We start from the raw sequence: 12081 nt of genomic DNA, 5'->3' as shown, positions 1-12081 counted from the left end.
GGTCCAGACCTCAGTTCAGTGATTGAGGCAGGATTAGCAGGACAGCAACACTACACTACAGTATTAAGGTCCAGACCTCAGTTCAGTTGATTGAGGCAGGATTAGCAGGACAGCAACACTACACTACAGTATTAAGGTCCAGACCTCAGTTCAGGGATTGAGGCAGAATTAGCAGGACAGCAACACAACTCTGCAGTATTAAGGTCCAGACCTCAGTTCATGGTTGAGGCAGGATTAGCAGGACAGCAACACTACACTACAGTATTACGGTCCAGACCTCAGTTCAGGGGTTGAGTGAGGCAGGATTAGCAGGACATCAAATACTTATTTTCCACTAACAGCAAATAAAGGTCATTAAAGATCCTACAGTTCAGGGATTTTCAGGATTTCTTTTTCTCAGGACAGTCAACACCTCTGAGTATTAAGGTCCAGACCTCAGTTCAGGGGAACTTGCACAATTGGTGGATGACTAAAACCCACTGTGTATATATATATTATCCATTTGTAATGTCTTTGTTGTTTTGAAAATTAGCAGGTACATGTTTACTGTTAATTTTAATTGTTCCAGACCTCAGTTCAGGGGTTGAGGCAGGATTAGCAGGACAGCAACACTACACTACAGTATTAAGGTCCAGACCTCAGTTCAGGGGTTGAGGCAGGATTAGAGGACAGCAACACTACAGACAGTATTATGGAGGTCCAGACCTCAGTTCAGTGATTGAGGCAGGATTAGCAGGACAGCAACACTACACTACAGTATTAAGGTCCAGACCTCAGTTCAGGGATTGAGGCAGGATTAGCAGGACAGCAACACAACTCTGCAGTATTAAGGTCCAGACCTCAGTTCAGGGGTTGAGGCAGAATTAGCAGGACAGCAACACAACTCTGCAGTATTAAGGTCCAGACCTCAGTTCAGGGGTTGAGGCAGAATTAGCAGGACAGCAACACAACTCTGCAGTATTAAGGTCCAGACCTCAGTTCAGGGGTTGAGGCAGATTAGCAGGACAGCAACACTACACTACAGTATTAGACAGTCCAGACCTCAGTTCAGTGACTGGGTTTGAGGCAGGATTAGCCAGGACAGCAACACTACACTCACAGTATTAAGGTCCAGACCTCAGATTCAGTGATTGATAGAAAGGATTATGCGGGAACAGCAACACTACCCTCCCATATGCAGTATTAGGTCCAGACCTCAGTTCAGTGATTGAGGCAGGATTAGCAGGACAGCAACACTACACTCGGCAAGTATTATGCCGCGCTCTGCTCTCGACGTTGGACTCAAGGTCCAGACCTCAGTTCAGTGATTGAGGCAGGATTAGCAGGACAGCAACACTACACTACAGTATGTCAATATCTCATAACCATGACTGATTAGATCCATGAGTCACAACAGCAACTGAATCACAGCTATCAGTTAACACGTACTGTTACCATCTGGGAGAAGGAGATTGTTACAACACTGTATATATATATACCGCGTTCATTATACACTGGGGCAAAATAGCGCGTCAGCCACCAATTAGCAAGTTCTCCAATTTAAAAACGGCACGAAGAGACAGACAAGTAAGGTTTTCATCAAATACTTTATTTTCCACCATAATTTGCGAAATAAATTCACGGTCCAAAAATGATAACAATGTGATTTTCTCGATTTCATTTTCTCATTTTAAATCTGTCATAGTTGAAATCGGATAAATGTTGAAATCTCAACTAAAATCTCATTTTTTGTGGGAGAACTTGCACAATTGGGATGACGGTAAATAGCTCTTTTTGCCCCAATAAGTAGGTTAACTGTAATAGCATGTTGGTATATATATATATTGTCTTCTATATCGGCTACGTTTAGACGGGTATATACGACCAGAACAATCAGTTCCCTTCCCAGCAAAAAAGTTTTCAATATATATAATATCACATTTGTAATGTCTTTGTTGTTTTGAAAATCTGGATGTGTAATGTTTACTGTTCATTTGAATTGTTTATTGCACTTTTGTAGAGAGGGAGAGGGACAGAGGGAGAGATGGAGAGAGAGTTAAAGAGAGAGATGAAGGGAGAGGGAGAGATTGGAGAGCTGGGATGGATGGAGAGAGGGATAGATGGAGAAACTCATAGAGCAGAGTTCAGAGGGACAAAGAGGGAGAGAGAAATCGGATTAAGAGGGAGATAGGAGAGATGAGAGAGTTATCAGAGGTGAGAGAAATGCTTGAGTTGAGAGAGTAGAGGGAGAGACAGAAGGGGCAAAAGAAGGGAGATGGAGAAATGAGAGATGAGAGAGAGGTCGGGAGATATATTTCATTTCTTTGTTTTATTACTTTTTTTTGATTATGTCGTTTTGTAGAGAGGGATTATCAGACTGAGAGAGAGAACACAAGCATTAGGTATTATCACTGACTGAGAGGGAGAGAAAGACAAGATTGGATTATCACTGCACTGTTGAGAGAGAAGGAGATGGAGAGATTATCACTGCACTGTTGAGAGAGAGGAGAGAGAGAAGCATTAGGAGATCACTGACTGAGAGGAGAGAGAGACAAGCAGAGTATTAGAGAGTTGAGGCTAGAAACAGAAGACAGACAGACAGACAGACAGACAGACAGACAGACAGACAGACAGACAGACAGACAGACAGACAGACAGACAGACATTAGTACAGACCACTGCACCCTGCCAGCAGTGACTGGGTTTTACTATTAAAGCTGATCAGCCTGGCTGAGCATTTCACTGTAGCCGCGTCACATCTTGGGCATGGTCTTTCACCCTCGACACGAGCCAAAGATATCACAGTCCGACGCAGATAGAAAGACGATAACATGACTGTTGGGGAACCCAACCATCTACCCTCCCATATGCGTCTATCTTATCTGAGCACCGTTTACAGACTGGGTGCCGTTGGAGTAGACTGCATTAGGGTAATAGTTTCTGTGCGCTCTCAAGCATTCCTCTGCACGCCTCCATCCCTTCCCTCGGCAATGTTTTGTTTCGTTCTCCCATTATCACTGCACTGTTCAACCCCGCCGTCTGTCATTTATGAACTTTTAGCGCCGCTGTGCAAGCAGTTTCTCCGCACCCAGTGCGCGGAAGACTATGAAGACCACGCGGAAATGCCGCGCTCTGCTCTCGGTTGGACTCAACCTGGTCGCGCTTTTTTTCCACCACCGCGTTCATTACGACGTACTGGTGCGAGGGCACTCAGCGCGTCCCCAAGCCCAACTGCAGCAAGCAGCGGCGGCACAACTGCATCGACAACGGCACGAACGAGACAGACAAGAGCAAGGTCCACTACAGCTGGGAGACCGGAGACGATCGCTTTCTGTTCCGCCGTTTCCACACCGGGATCTGGTACTCCTGCTGTTGAGGAGAACATTCACGGTCCAGGTGAGATGATAACGTTTCTGTTAGTTAGACGCGCTCATAATGAGTCATTAGAACTATTTAAATCGGGTTGAATGTTGAAATCGGATAAATGGGTTGAAATCTCAACTAAAATCTAAGTTTATTTGTCATATGCAACAGGATCCACTGGGATGTATACGGTAGTATGTAACGCTTACATGCGAGCTCTTCTCTAAACTGTGCACGTTGCAGGAATAATATCAAAACGTTTCAATAAGTAGGTTAATTAAAGAAGAATAATAGCATGTTGGTATGATAAGAAGTCTTAACAAAGTGCGCTGACAGTGAAACGGAACATCTGCTGTTTTATTGTCTTCTATAGGCTACGTTTAGAATATTACGACCAGAACAATCAGACAGTTATTAGTTATTAATATCGGACATTATTGAATTAACAGGCTGAACATTCTCCCATTGGTTGATCTGCTACGGGTATGGATGCTGCACACACACTCCCTCGTCAATATCTCCCGCGGTACGTAAACTCATATGAGCTAATCGTTCACTTCAACAAAAAGGTTTACTCTCAGACTAAGAAATCGAATTAAATCAAAGTGTATTGGTCCATACACAGATGAGCAGATGTTATCACAGGTGCAGAGAAATGCTTGTGTTTCTAGCTCCAACGGTGCAGTAATTACAAGCATTAGGTATTACAGAACAACAAAACGAAAGAAATGTCGATTAAATGGCAGACTGAGGCTAGAAACACAAGCTTGAATATATATTTCATTTCTTTGTTTTATTACTTTTTTTTGATTATGTCGTTTTGTATTGCTAGGTATTATCACTGCACTGTTGAGGCTAGAAACACAAGCATTAGGTATTATCACTGCACTGTTGAGGCTAGAAACACAAGCATTAGGTATTATCACTGCACTGTTGAGGCTAGAAACACAAGCATTAGGTATTATCACTGCACTGTTGAGGCTAGAAACACAAGCATTAGGTATTATCACTGCACTGTTGAGGCTAGAAACACAAGCATTAGGTATTATCACTGCACTGTTGAGGCTAGAAACACAAGCATTAGGTATTATCACTGCACTGTTGAGGCTAGAAACACAAGCATTAGGTATTATCACTGCACTGTTGAGGCTAGAAACACAAGCATTAGGTATTATCACTGCACTGTTGAGGCTAGAAACACAAGCATTAGGTATTATCACTGCACTGTTGAGGCTAGAAACACAAGCATTAGGTATTATCACTGCACTGTTGAGGCTAGAAACACAAGCATTAGGTATTATCACTGCACTGTTGAGGCTAGAAACACAAGCATTAGGTATTATCACTGCACTGTTGAGGCTAGAAACACAAGCATTAGGTATTATCACTGCACTGTTGAGGCTAGAAACACAAGCATTAGGTATTATCACTGCACTGTTGAGGCTAGAAACACAAGCATTAGGTATTATCACTGCACTGTTGAGGCTAGAAACACAAGCATTAGGTATTATCACTGCACTGTTGAGGCTAGAAACACAAGCATTAGGTATTATCACTGCACTGTTGAGGCTAGAAACACAAGCATTAGGTATTATCACTGCACTGTTGAGGCTAGAAACACAAGCATTAGGTATTATCACTGCACTGTTGAGGCTAGAAACACAAGCATTAGGTATTATCACTGCACTGTTGAGGCTAGAAACACAAGCATTAGGTATTATCACTGCACTGTTGAGGCTAGAAACACAAGCATTAGGTATTATCACTGCACTGTTGAGGCTAGAAACACAAGCATTAGGTATTATCACTGCACTGTTGAGGCTAGAAACACAAGCATTAGGTATTATCACTGCACTGTTGAGGCTAGAAACACAAGCATTAGGTATTATCACTGCACTGTTGAGGCTAGAAACACAAGCATTAGGTATTATCACTGCACTGTTGAGGCTAGAAACACAAGCATTAGGTATTATCACTGCACTGTTGAGGCTAGAAACACAAGCATTAGGTATTATCACTGCACTGTTGAGGCTAGAAACACAAGCATTAGGTATTATCACTGCACTGTTGAGGCTAGAAACACAAGCATTAGGTATTATCACTGCACTGTTGAGGCTAGAAACACAAGCATTAGGTATTATCACTGCACTGTTGAGGCTAGAAACACAAGCATTAGGTATTATCACTGCACTGTTGAGGCTAGAAACACAAGCATTAGGTATTATCACTGCACTGTTGAGGCTAGAAACACAAGCATTAGGTATTATCACTGCACTGTTGAGGCTAGAAACACAAGCATTAGGTATTATCACTGCACTGTTGAGGCTAGAAACACAAGCATTAGGTATTATCACTGCACTGTTGAGGCTAGAAACACAAGCATTAGGTATTATCACTGCACTGTTGAGGCTAGAAACACAAGCATTAGGTATTATCACTGCACTGTTGAGGCTAGAAACACAAGCATTAGGTATTATCACTGCACTGTTGAGGCTAGAAACACAAGCATTAGGTATTATCACTGCACTGTTGAGGCTAGAAACACAAGCATTAGGTATTATCACTGCACTGTTGAGGCTAGAAACACAAGCATTAGGTATTATCACTGCACTGTTGAGGCTAGAAACACAAGCATTAGGTATTATCACTGCACTGTTGAGGCTAGAAACACAAGCATTAGGTATTATCACTGCACTGTTGAGGCTAGAAACACAAGCATTAGGTATTATCACTGCACTGTTGAGGCTAGAAACACAAGCATTAGGTATTATCACTGCACTGTTGAGGCTAGAAACACAAGCATTAGGTATTATCACTGCACTGTTGAGGCTAGAAACACACTGCAGATCAAACACCGTTTTAAAATTCATTTTTTATTTTTATTTCACCTTTATTTAACCAGGTAGGCTAGTTGAGAACACCTTTATTTAACCAGGTAGGCCAGTTGAGAACACCTTTATTTAACCAGGTAGACTAGTTGAGAACACCTTTATTTAACCAGGTAGGCTAGTTGAGAACAAGTTCTCATTTGCAACTGCGACCTGGCCAAGATAAAGCATAGCAGTGTGAACAGACAACACAGAGTTACACATGGAGTAAACAATTAACAAGTCAATAACACAGTAGAAAAAAAAGGGAGTCTATATACATTGTGTGCAAAAGGCATGAGGAGGTAGGCAAATAATTACAATATTGCAGATTAACACTGGAGTGATAAATGATCAGATGATCATGTACAGGTAGAGATATTGGTGTGCAAAAGAGCAGAAAAGTAAATAAATAAAAACAGTATAAAAACAGTATGGGAATGAGGTAGGTGAAAATGGGTGGGCTATTTACCAATAGACTATGTACAGCTGCAGCGATCGGTTAGCTGCTCAGATAGCTGATGTTTGAAGTTGGTGAGGGAGATAAAAGTCTCCAACTTCAGCGATTTTTGCAGTTCATTCCAGTCACAGGCAGGGACCATTTCGGTTGACATTGATGTGCTGAGTCATATGATGTTTTTCACCCTCTCCACTGCAGCCCCGTCAATGTGGATGGGGGAGTGCTCTCTCTGCTGTCTCCTGAAGTTCACGATCAGCCCCTTCGTTTTGTTGATGTTGAGGTAGAGGTTATTTTGTTGGCACCACTCTGCCAGGGCTGTCACCTCCTGCCCTCAGGTTGTGACATCGTTATTGGTAATCAGGTCTACCACTATTGTGTCGTCAACAAACTTGATGATTGAGTTGGAGACGTGCGTGGCCATGAAGTCATGGGTGAACAGGGAGTACAGGAGGGGGCTGAGCACGCACCCCTGTGGGGCACCCATTTTGAGGATCAGTGAAGTGGAGGTGTTGTTTCCTACCTTCACCACCGGGGGGTCGGGCCGTCAGGAAGTCCAGGACCCAGTTGCACAGGGAGGGGTTCAGACCCAGAACCCTGAGCTTAGTGATGAGCTTGGAGAGGCACTATGGTGTTGGAAGACTGAGCTGTAGTTGATGAACAGCTTTCTTACCTAGGTATTTCTCTTGTCCAGGTGGGATATTGTCAGTGTGCAATGCAACGTCGTCCATGGATCTGTTGGGGCGGTATTGCGAATTGTAGTGGGTCTAGGATGTCAGGTAAGGTGGAGGTGATATGATCCATAACTAGTCTCTCAAAGTACTTCATGATGACAGAAGGGCGATAGTCATTTAGTTCAGTTACCTTCGCTCTCTTGGGTAAAGAAACAATGGTTCCGCATCGTGGTTGACTTTCCCTTTATAATCTGTGATTGTCTGGGATCAATGCCACATACATATTGTGTCTGAGCCGTTGAGTTGCGACTCCACTTTGTCCCTGGACTGTCATTTTGCCTCTTCAATTGGCTTACGGAGGTCATTCCACACACAGCTGTCCTATGTTATCTGCCAGGCAGGGTGTGTGTTTATTTTATATTTTACCTTTATTTAACCAGGCAAGTCAGTTAAGAACAAATTCTTATTTTCAATGACGGCCTAGGAACAGTGGGTTAACTGCCTGTTCAGGGGCAGAACGACAGATTTGTACCTTGTCAGTTCGGGGATTTGAACTTGCAACCTTTCGGTTACTAGTCCAACGCTCTAACCACTAGACTACCCTGCCACTAGACTACCCTGTGGATGTATGCGTGTACATGTCCATGATCCTAGTCACCTTGCCGTGGTTAAATGTGGTGGTTCGCGCTTTCAGTTTTCCACAAATGCTGCCTAATCTAATCGTGACAGTGCGAACAACATCCTCTATACACTTCCTGATGAATTCAGTCACCGAGTCAGTGTAGACGTCGATACTATTTTCAGAGGCGACCCCGGAACATTTCCCAGCCTCTGATGGGCAAAACAATCTTGAAGCATAGATTCCGATTGGTCAGATCAACGTTGAACAGTCCTTACCATGGTAACTTCCTGTTTGAGTTTCTGCTTATATGAGGGAAGCAGCAGAATGGAGGTATGATCTGATTTGCCATAGAGAGGGTGGGGGAGGGTCTTGTAGCCACCACAGAATGGAGGTATGATCTGATTTGCCATAGAGAGGGTTGGGGAGGGTCTTGTAGATTTCACTTCCGGCGCGAGATTTCACTTCCGGCGCGAGATTTCACTTCCGGCGCCGACTGAGATGGCCGCCTCGCTTCGCGTTCCTAGGAAACTATGCAGTTTTTTGTTTTTTTACGTGTTATTTCTTACATTAGTACCCCAGGTCATCTTAGGTTTCATTACATACAGTCGAGAAGAACTACTGAATATAAGATCAGCGTCAACTCACCATCAGTACGACCAAGAATATGTTTTCCGCGACGCGGATCCTGTGTTCTGCCTTACAAACAGGACAACGGAATGGATCGCATGCAGCGACCCAAGGAAACGACTCCGAAAAAGAGGGAAACGCGGCGGTGTTCTGGTCAGACTCCGGAAAAGGGCACATCGCGCACCACTTCCCAGTATTCTTCTTGCCAATGTCCAGTCTCTCGACAACAAGGTTGATGAAATCCGAGCAAGGGTGGCATTCCAGAGGGACATCAGAGACTGCAACGTTCTCTGCTTTACGGAGACATGGCTTACTGGGAAAACGCTATCCAGGGCGGTGCAGCCAACGGGTTTCTCCACGCATCGCGCCGACAGAAACAAACATCTCTCTGGTAAGAAGAGTGGAGGGGGCGTATGCCTCATGACTAACGGGACATGGTGTGATGAAGAAAACATACAGGAACTCAAATCCTTCTGTTCACCTGATTTAGAATTCCTCACAATCAAATGTAGACCGCATTATCTTCCAAGAGAATTCTCTTCGATTATAATCACAGCCGTATATATCCCCCCCAAGCAGACACATCGATGGCTCTGAACGAACTTTATTTAACTCTTTGCAAACTGGAAAACATTTATCCGGAGGCTGCATTCATTGTAGCTGGGGATTTTAACAAAGCCAATCTGAAAACAAGACTCCCTAAATTTTATCAGCATATCGATTGCGCAACCAGGGGTGGTAAAACCTTGGATCATTGTTACTCTAACTTCCGCGACGCATATAAGGCCCTGCCCCGCCCCCTTTCGGAAAAGCTGACCACGACTCCATTTTGCTGATCCCTGCCTACAGACAGAAATTAAAACAAGAGGCTCCCACGCTGAGGTCTGTCCAACGCTGGTCAGAACAAGCTGACTCTACACTCCAAGACTGCTTCCATCACGTGGACTGGGACATGTTTCGTATTGCGTCAGATGGGAATATTGACGAATACGCTGATTCGGTGTGCGAGTTCATTAGAACGTGCGTCGAAGATGTCGTTCCCATAGCAACGATAAAAACATTCCCTAACCAGAAACCGTGGATTGATGGCAGCATTCGCGTGAAACTGAAAGCGCGAACCACTGCTTTTAATCAGGGCAAGGTGTCTGGCAACATGACTGAATACAAACAGTGCAGCTATTCCCTCCGTAAGGCTATCAAACAAGCTAAGCGTCAGTACAGAGACAAAGTGGAATCTCAATTCAATGGCTCAGACACAAGAGGCATGTGGCAGGGTCTACAGTCAATCACGGACTACAAGATGAAATCCAGCCCAGTCACGGACCAGGATGTCTTGCTCCCAGGCAGACTAAATAACTTTTTTGCCCGCTTTGAGGACAATACAGTGCCACTGACACGGCCTGCAACGGAAACATGCAGTCTCTCCTTCACTGCAGCCGAGGTGAGTAAGACATTTAAACGTGTTAACCCTCGCAAGGCTGCAGGCCCAGACGGCATCCCCAGCCGCGCCCTCCGAGCATGCGCAGACCAGCTGGCCGGTGTGTTTACGGACATATTCAATCAATCCCTATACCAGTCTGCTGTTCCCACATGCTTCAAGAGGGCCACCATTGTTCCTGTTCCCAAGAAAGCTAAGGTAACTGAGCTAAACGACTACCGCCCCGTAGCACTCACTTCCGTCATCATGAAGTGCTTTGAGAGACTAGTCAAGGACCATATCACCTCCACCCTACCTGACACCCTAGACCCACTCCAATTTGCTTACCGCCCAAATAGGTCCACAGACGATGCAATCTCAACCACACTGCACACTGCCCTAACCCACCTGGACAAGAGGAATACCTATGTGAGAATGCTGTTCATCGACTACAGCTCGGCATTCAACACCATAGTACCCTCCAAGCTCGTCATCAAGCTCGAGACCCTGGGTCTCGACCCCGCCCTGTGCAACTGGGTACTGGACTTCCTGACGGGCCGCCCCCAGGTGGTGAGGGTAGGCAACAACATCTCCTCCCCGCTGATCCTCAACACGGGGGCCCCACAAGGGTGCGTTCTGAGCCCTCTCCTGTACTCCCTGTTCACCCACGACTGCGTGGCCACGCACGCCTCCAACTCAATCATCAAGTTTGCGGACGACACAACAGTGGTAGGCTTGATTACCAACAACGACGAGATGGCCTACAGGGAGGAGGTGAGGGCCCTTGGAGTGTGGTGTCAGGAAAATAACCTCACACTCAACGTCAACAAAACTAAGGAGATGATTGTGGACTTCAGGAAACAGCAGAGGGAACACCCCCCTATCCACATCGATGGAACAGTAGTGGAGAGGGTAGCTAGTTTTAAGTTCCTCGGCATACACATCACAGACAAACTGAATTGGTCCACTCACACTGACAGCGTCGTGAAGAAGGCGCAGCAGCGCCTATTCAACCTCAGGAGGCTGAAAAAATTCGGCTTGTCACCAAAAGCACTCACAAACTTCTACAGATGCACAATCGAGAGCATCCTGGCGGGCTGTATCACCGCCTGGTACGGCAACTGCTCCGCCCTCAACCGTAAGGCTCTCCAGAGGGTAGTGAGGACTGCACAACGCATCACCGGGGGCAAACTACCTGCCCTCCAGGACACCTACACCACCCGTTGTTACAGGAAGGCCATAAAGATCATCAAGGACATCAACCACCCGAACCACTGCCTGTTCACCCCGCTATCATCCAGAAGGCGAGGTCAGTACAGGTGCATCAAAGCTGGGACCGAGAGACTCAAAAACAGCTTCTATCTCAAGGCCATCAGACTGTTAAATAGCCACCACTAACATTGAGTGGCTGCTGCCAACACACTGTCATTGACACTGACCCAACTCCAGCCATTTTAATAATGGGAATTGATGTAAATGATGTAAATATATCACTAGCCACTTGCTACCTTATATAATGTTACTTAATGTTACTTACCCTACATTATTCATCTCATATGCATATGTATATACTGTACTCTACAACATCGACTGCATCCTTATGTAACACATGTATCACTAGCCACTTTAACTATGCCACTTTGTTTACTTTGTCTACACACTCATCTCATATGTATATACTGTACTCGATACCATCTACTGTATGCTGCTCTGTACCATCACTCATTCATATATCCTTATGTACATGTTCCTTATCCCCTTACACTGTGTATAAGACAGTAGTTTTGGAATTGTTAGTTAGATTACTTGTTGGTTATCACTGCATTGTCGGAACTAGAAGCACAAGCATTTCGCTACACTCGCATTAACATCTGCTAACCATGTGTATGTGACAAATAAAATTTGATTAGATTTGATTTGATTTGTAGCCACCACAGAATGGAGGTATGATCTGATTTGCCATAGAGAGGGTGGGGGAGGGTCTTGTAGCCAACCCCAGAACGGAGGTATGATCTGATTTGCGAACCACTCTGCTAACCTTATGCCTAAACCTGACCCTAACCACTCCGCTAACC

General features: G+C 44.9%; 1 pseudogene; it reads left to right on the top strand.

The window, feature by feature from the left end:
* Positions 1 to 3084: 3084 nt before the first annotated feature.
* The window catches only part of LOC124023191, a 39918-nt pseudogene continuing 30921 nt past the window's right edge, over positions 3085 to 12081 (top strand).

The sequence above is a fragment of the Oncorhynchus gorbuscha genome, unplaced genomic scaffold, assembly GCF_021184085.1.
Source record: "Oncorhynchus gorbuscha isolate QuinsamMale2020 ecotype Even-year unplaced genomic scaffold, OgorEven_v1.0 Un_scaffold_1536, whole genome shotgun sequence".
Lineage (NCBI taxonomy): Eukaryota > Metazoa > Chordata > Actinopteri > Salmoniformes > Salmonidae > Oncorhynchus > Oncorhynchus gorbuscha.
Note: the sequence above shows the minus strand (reverse complement) of the source record. Positions and strands in the feature narration are given on the sequence as shown.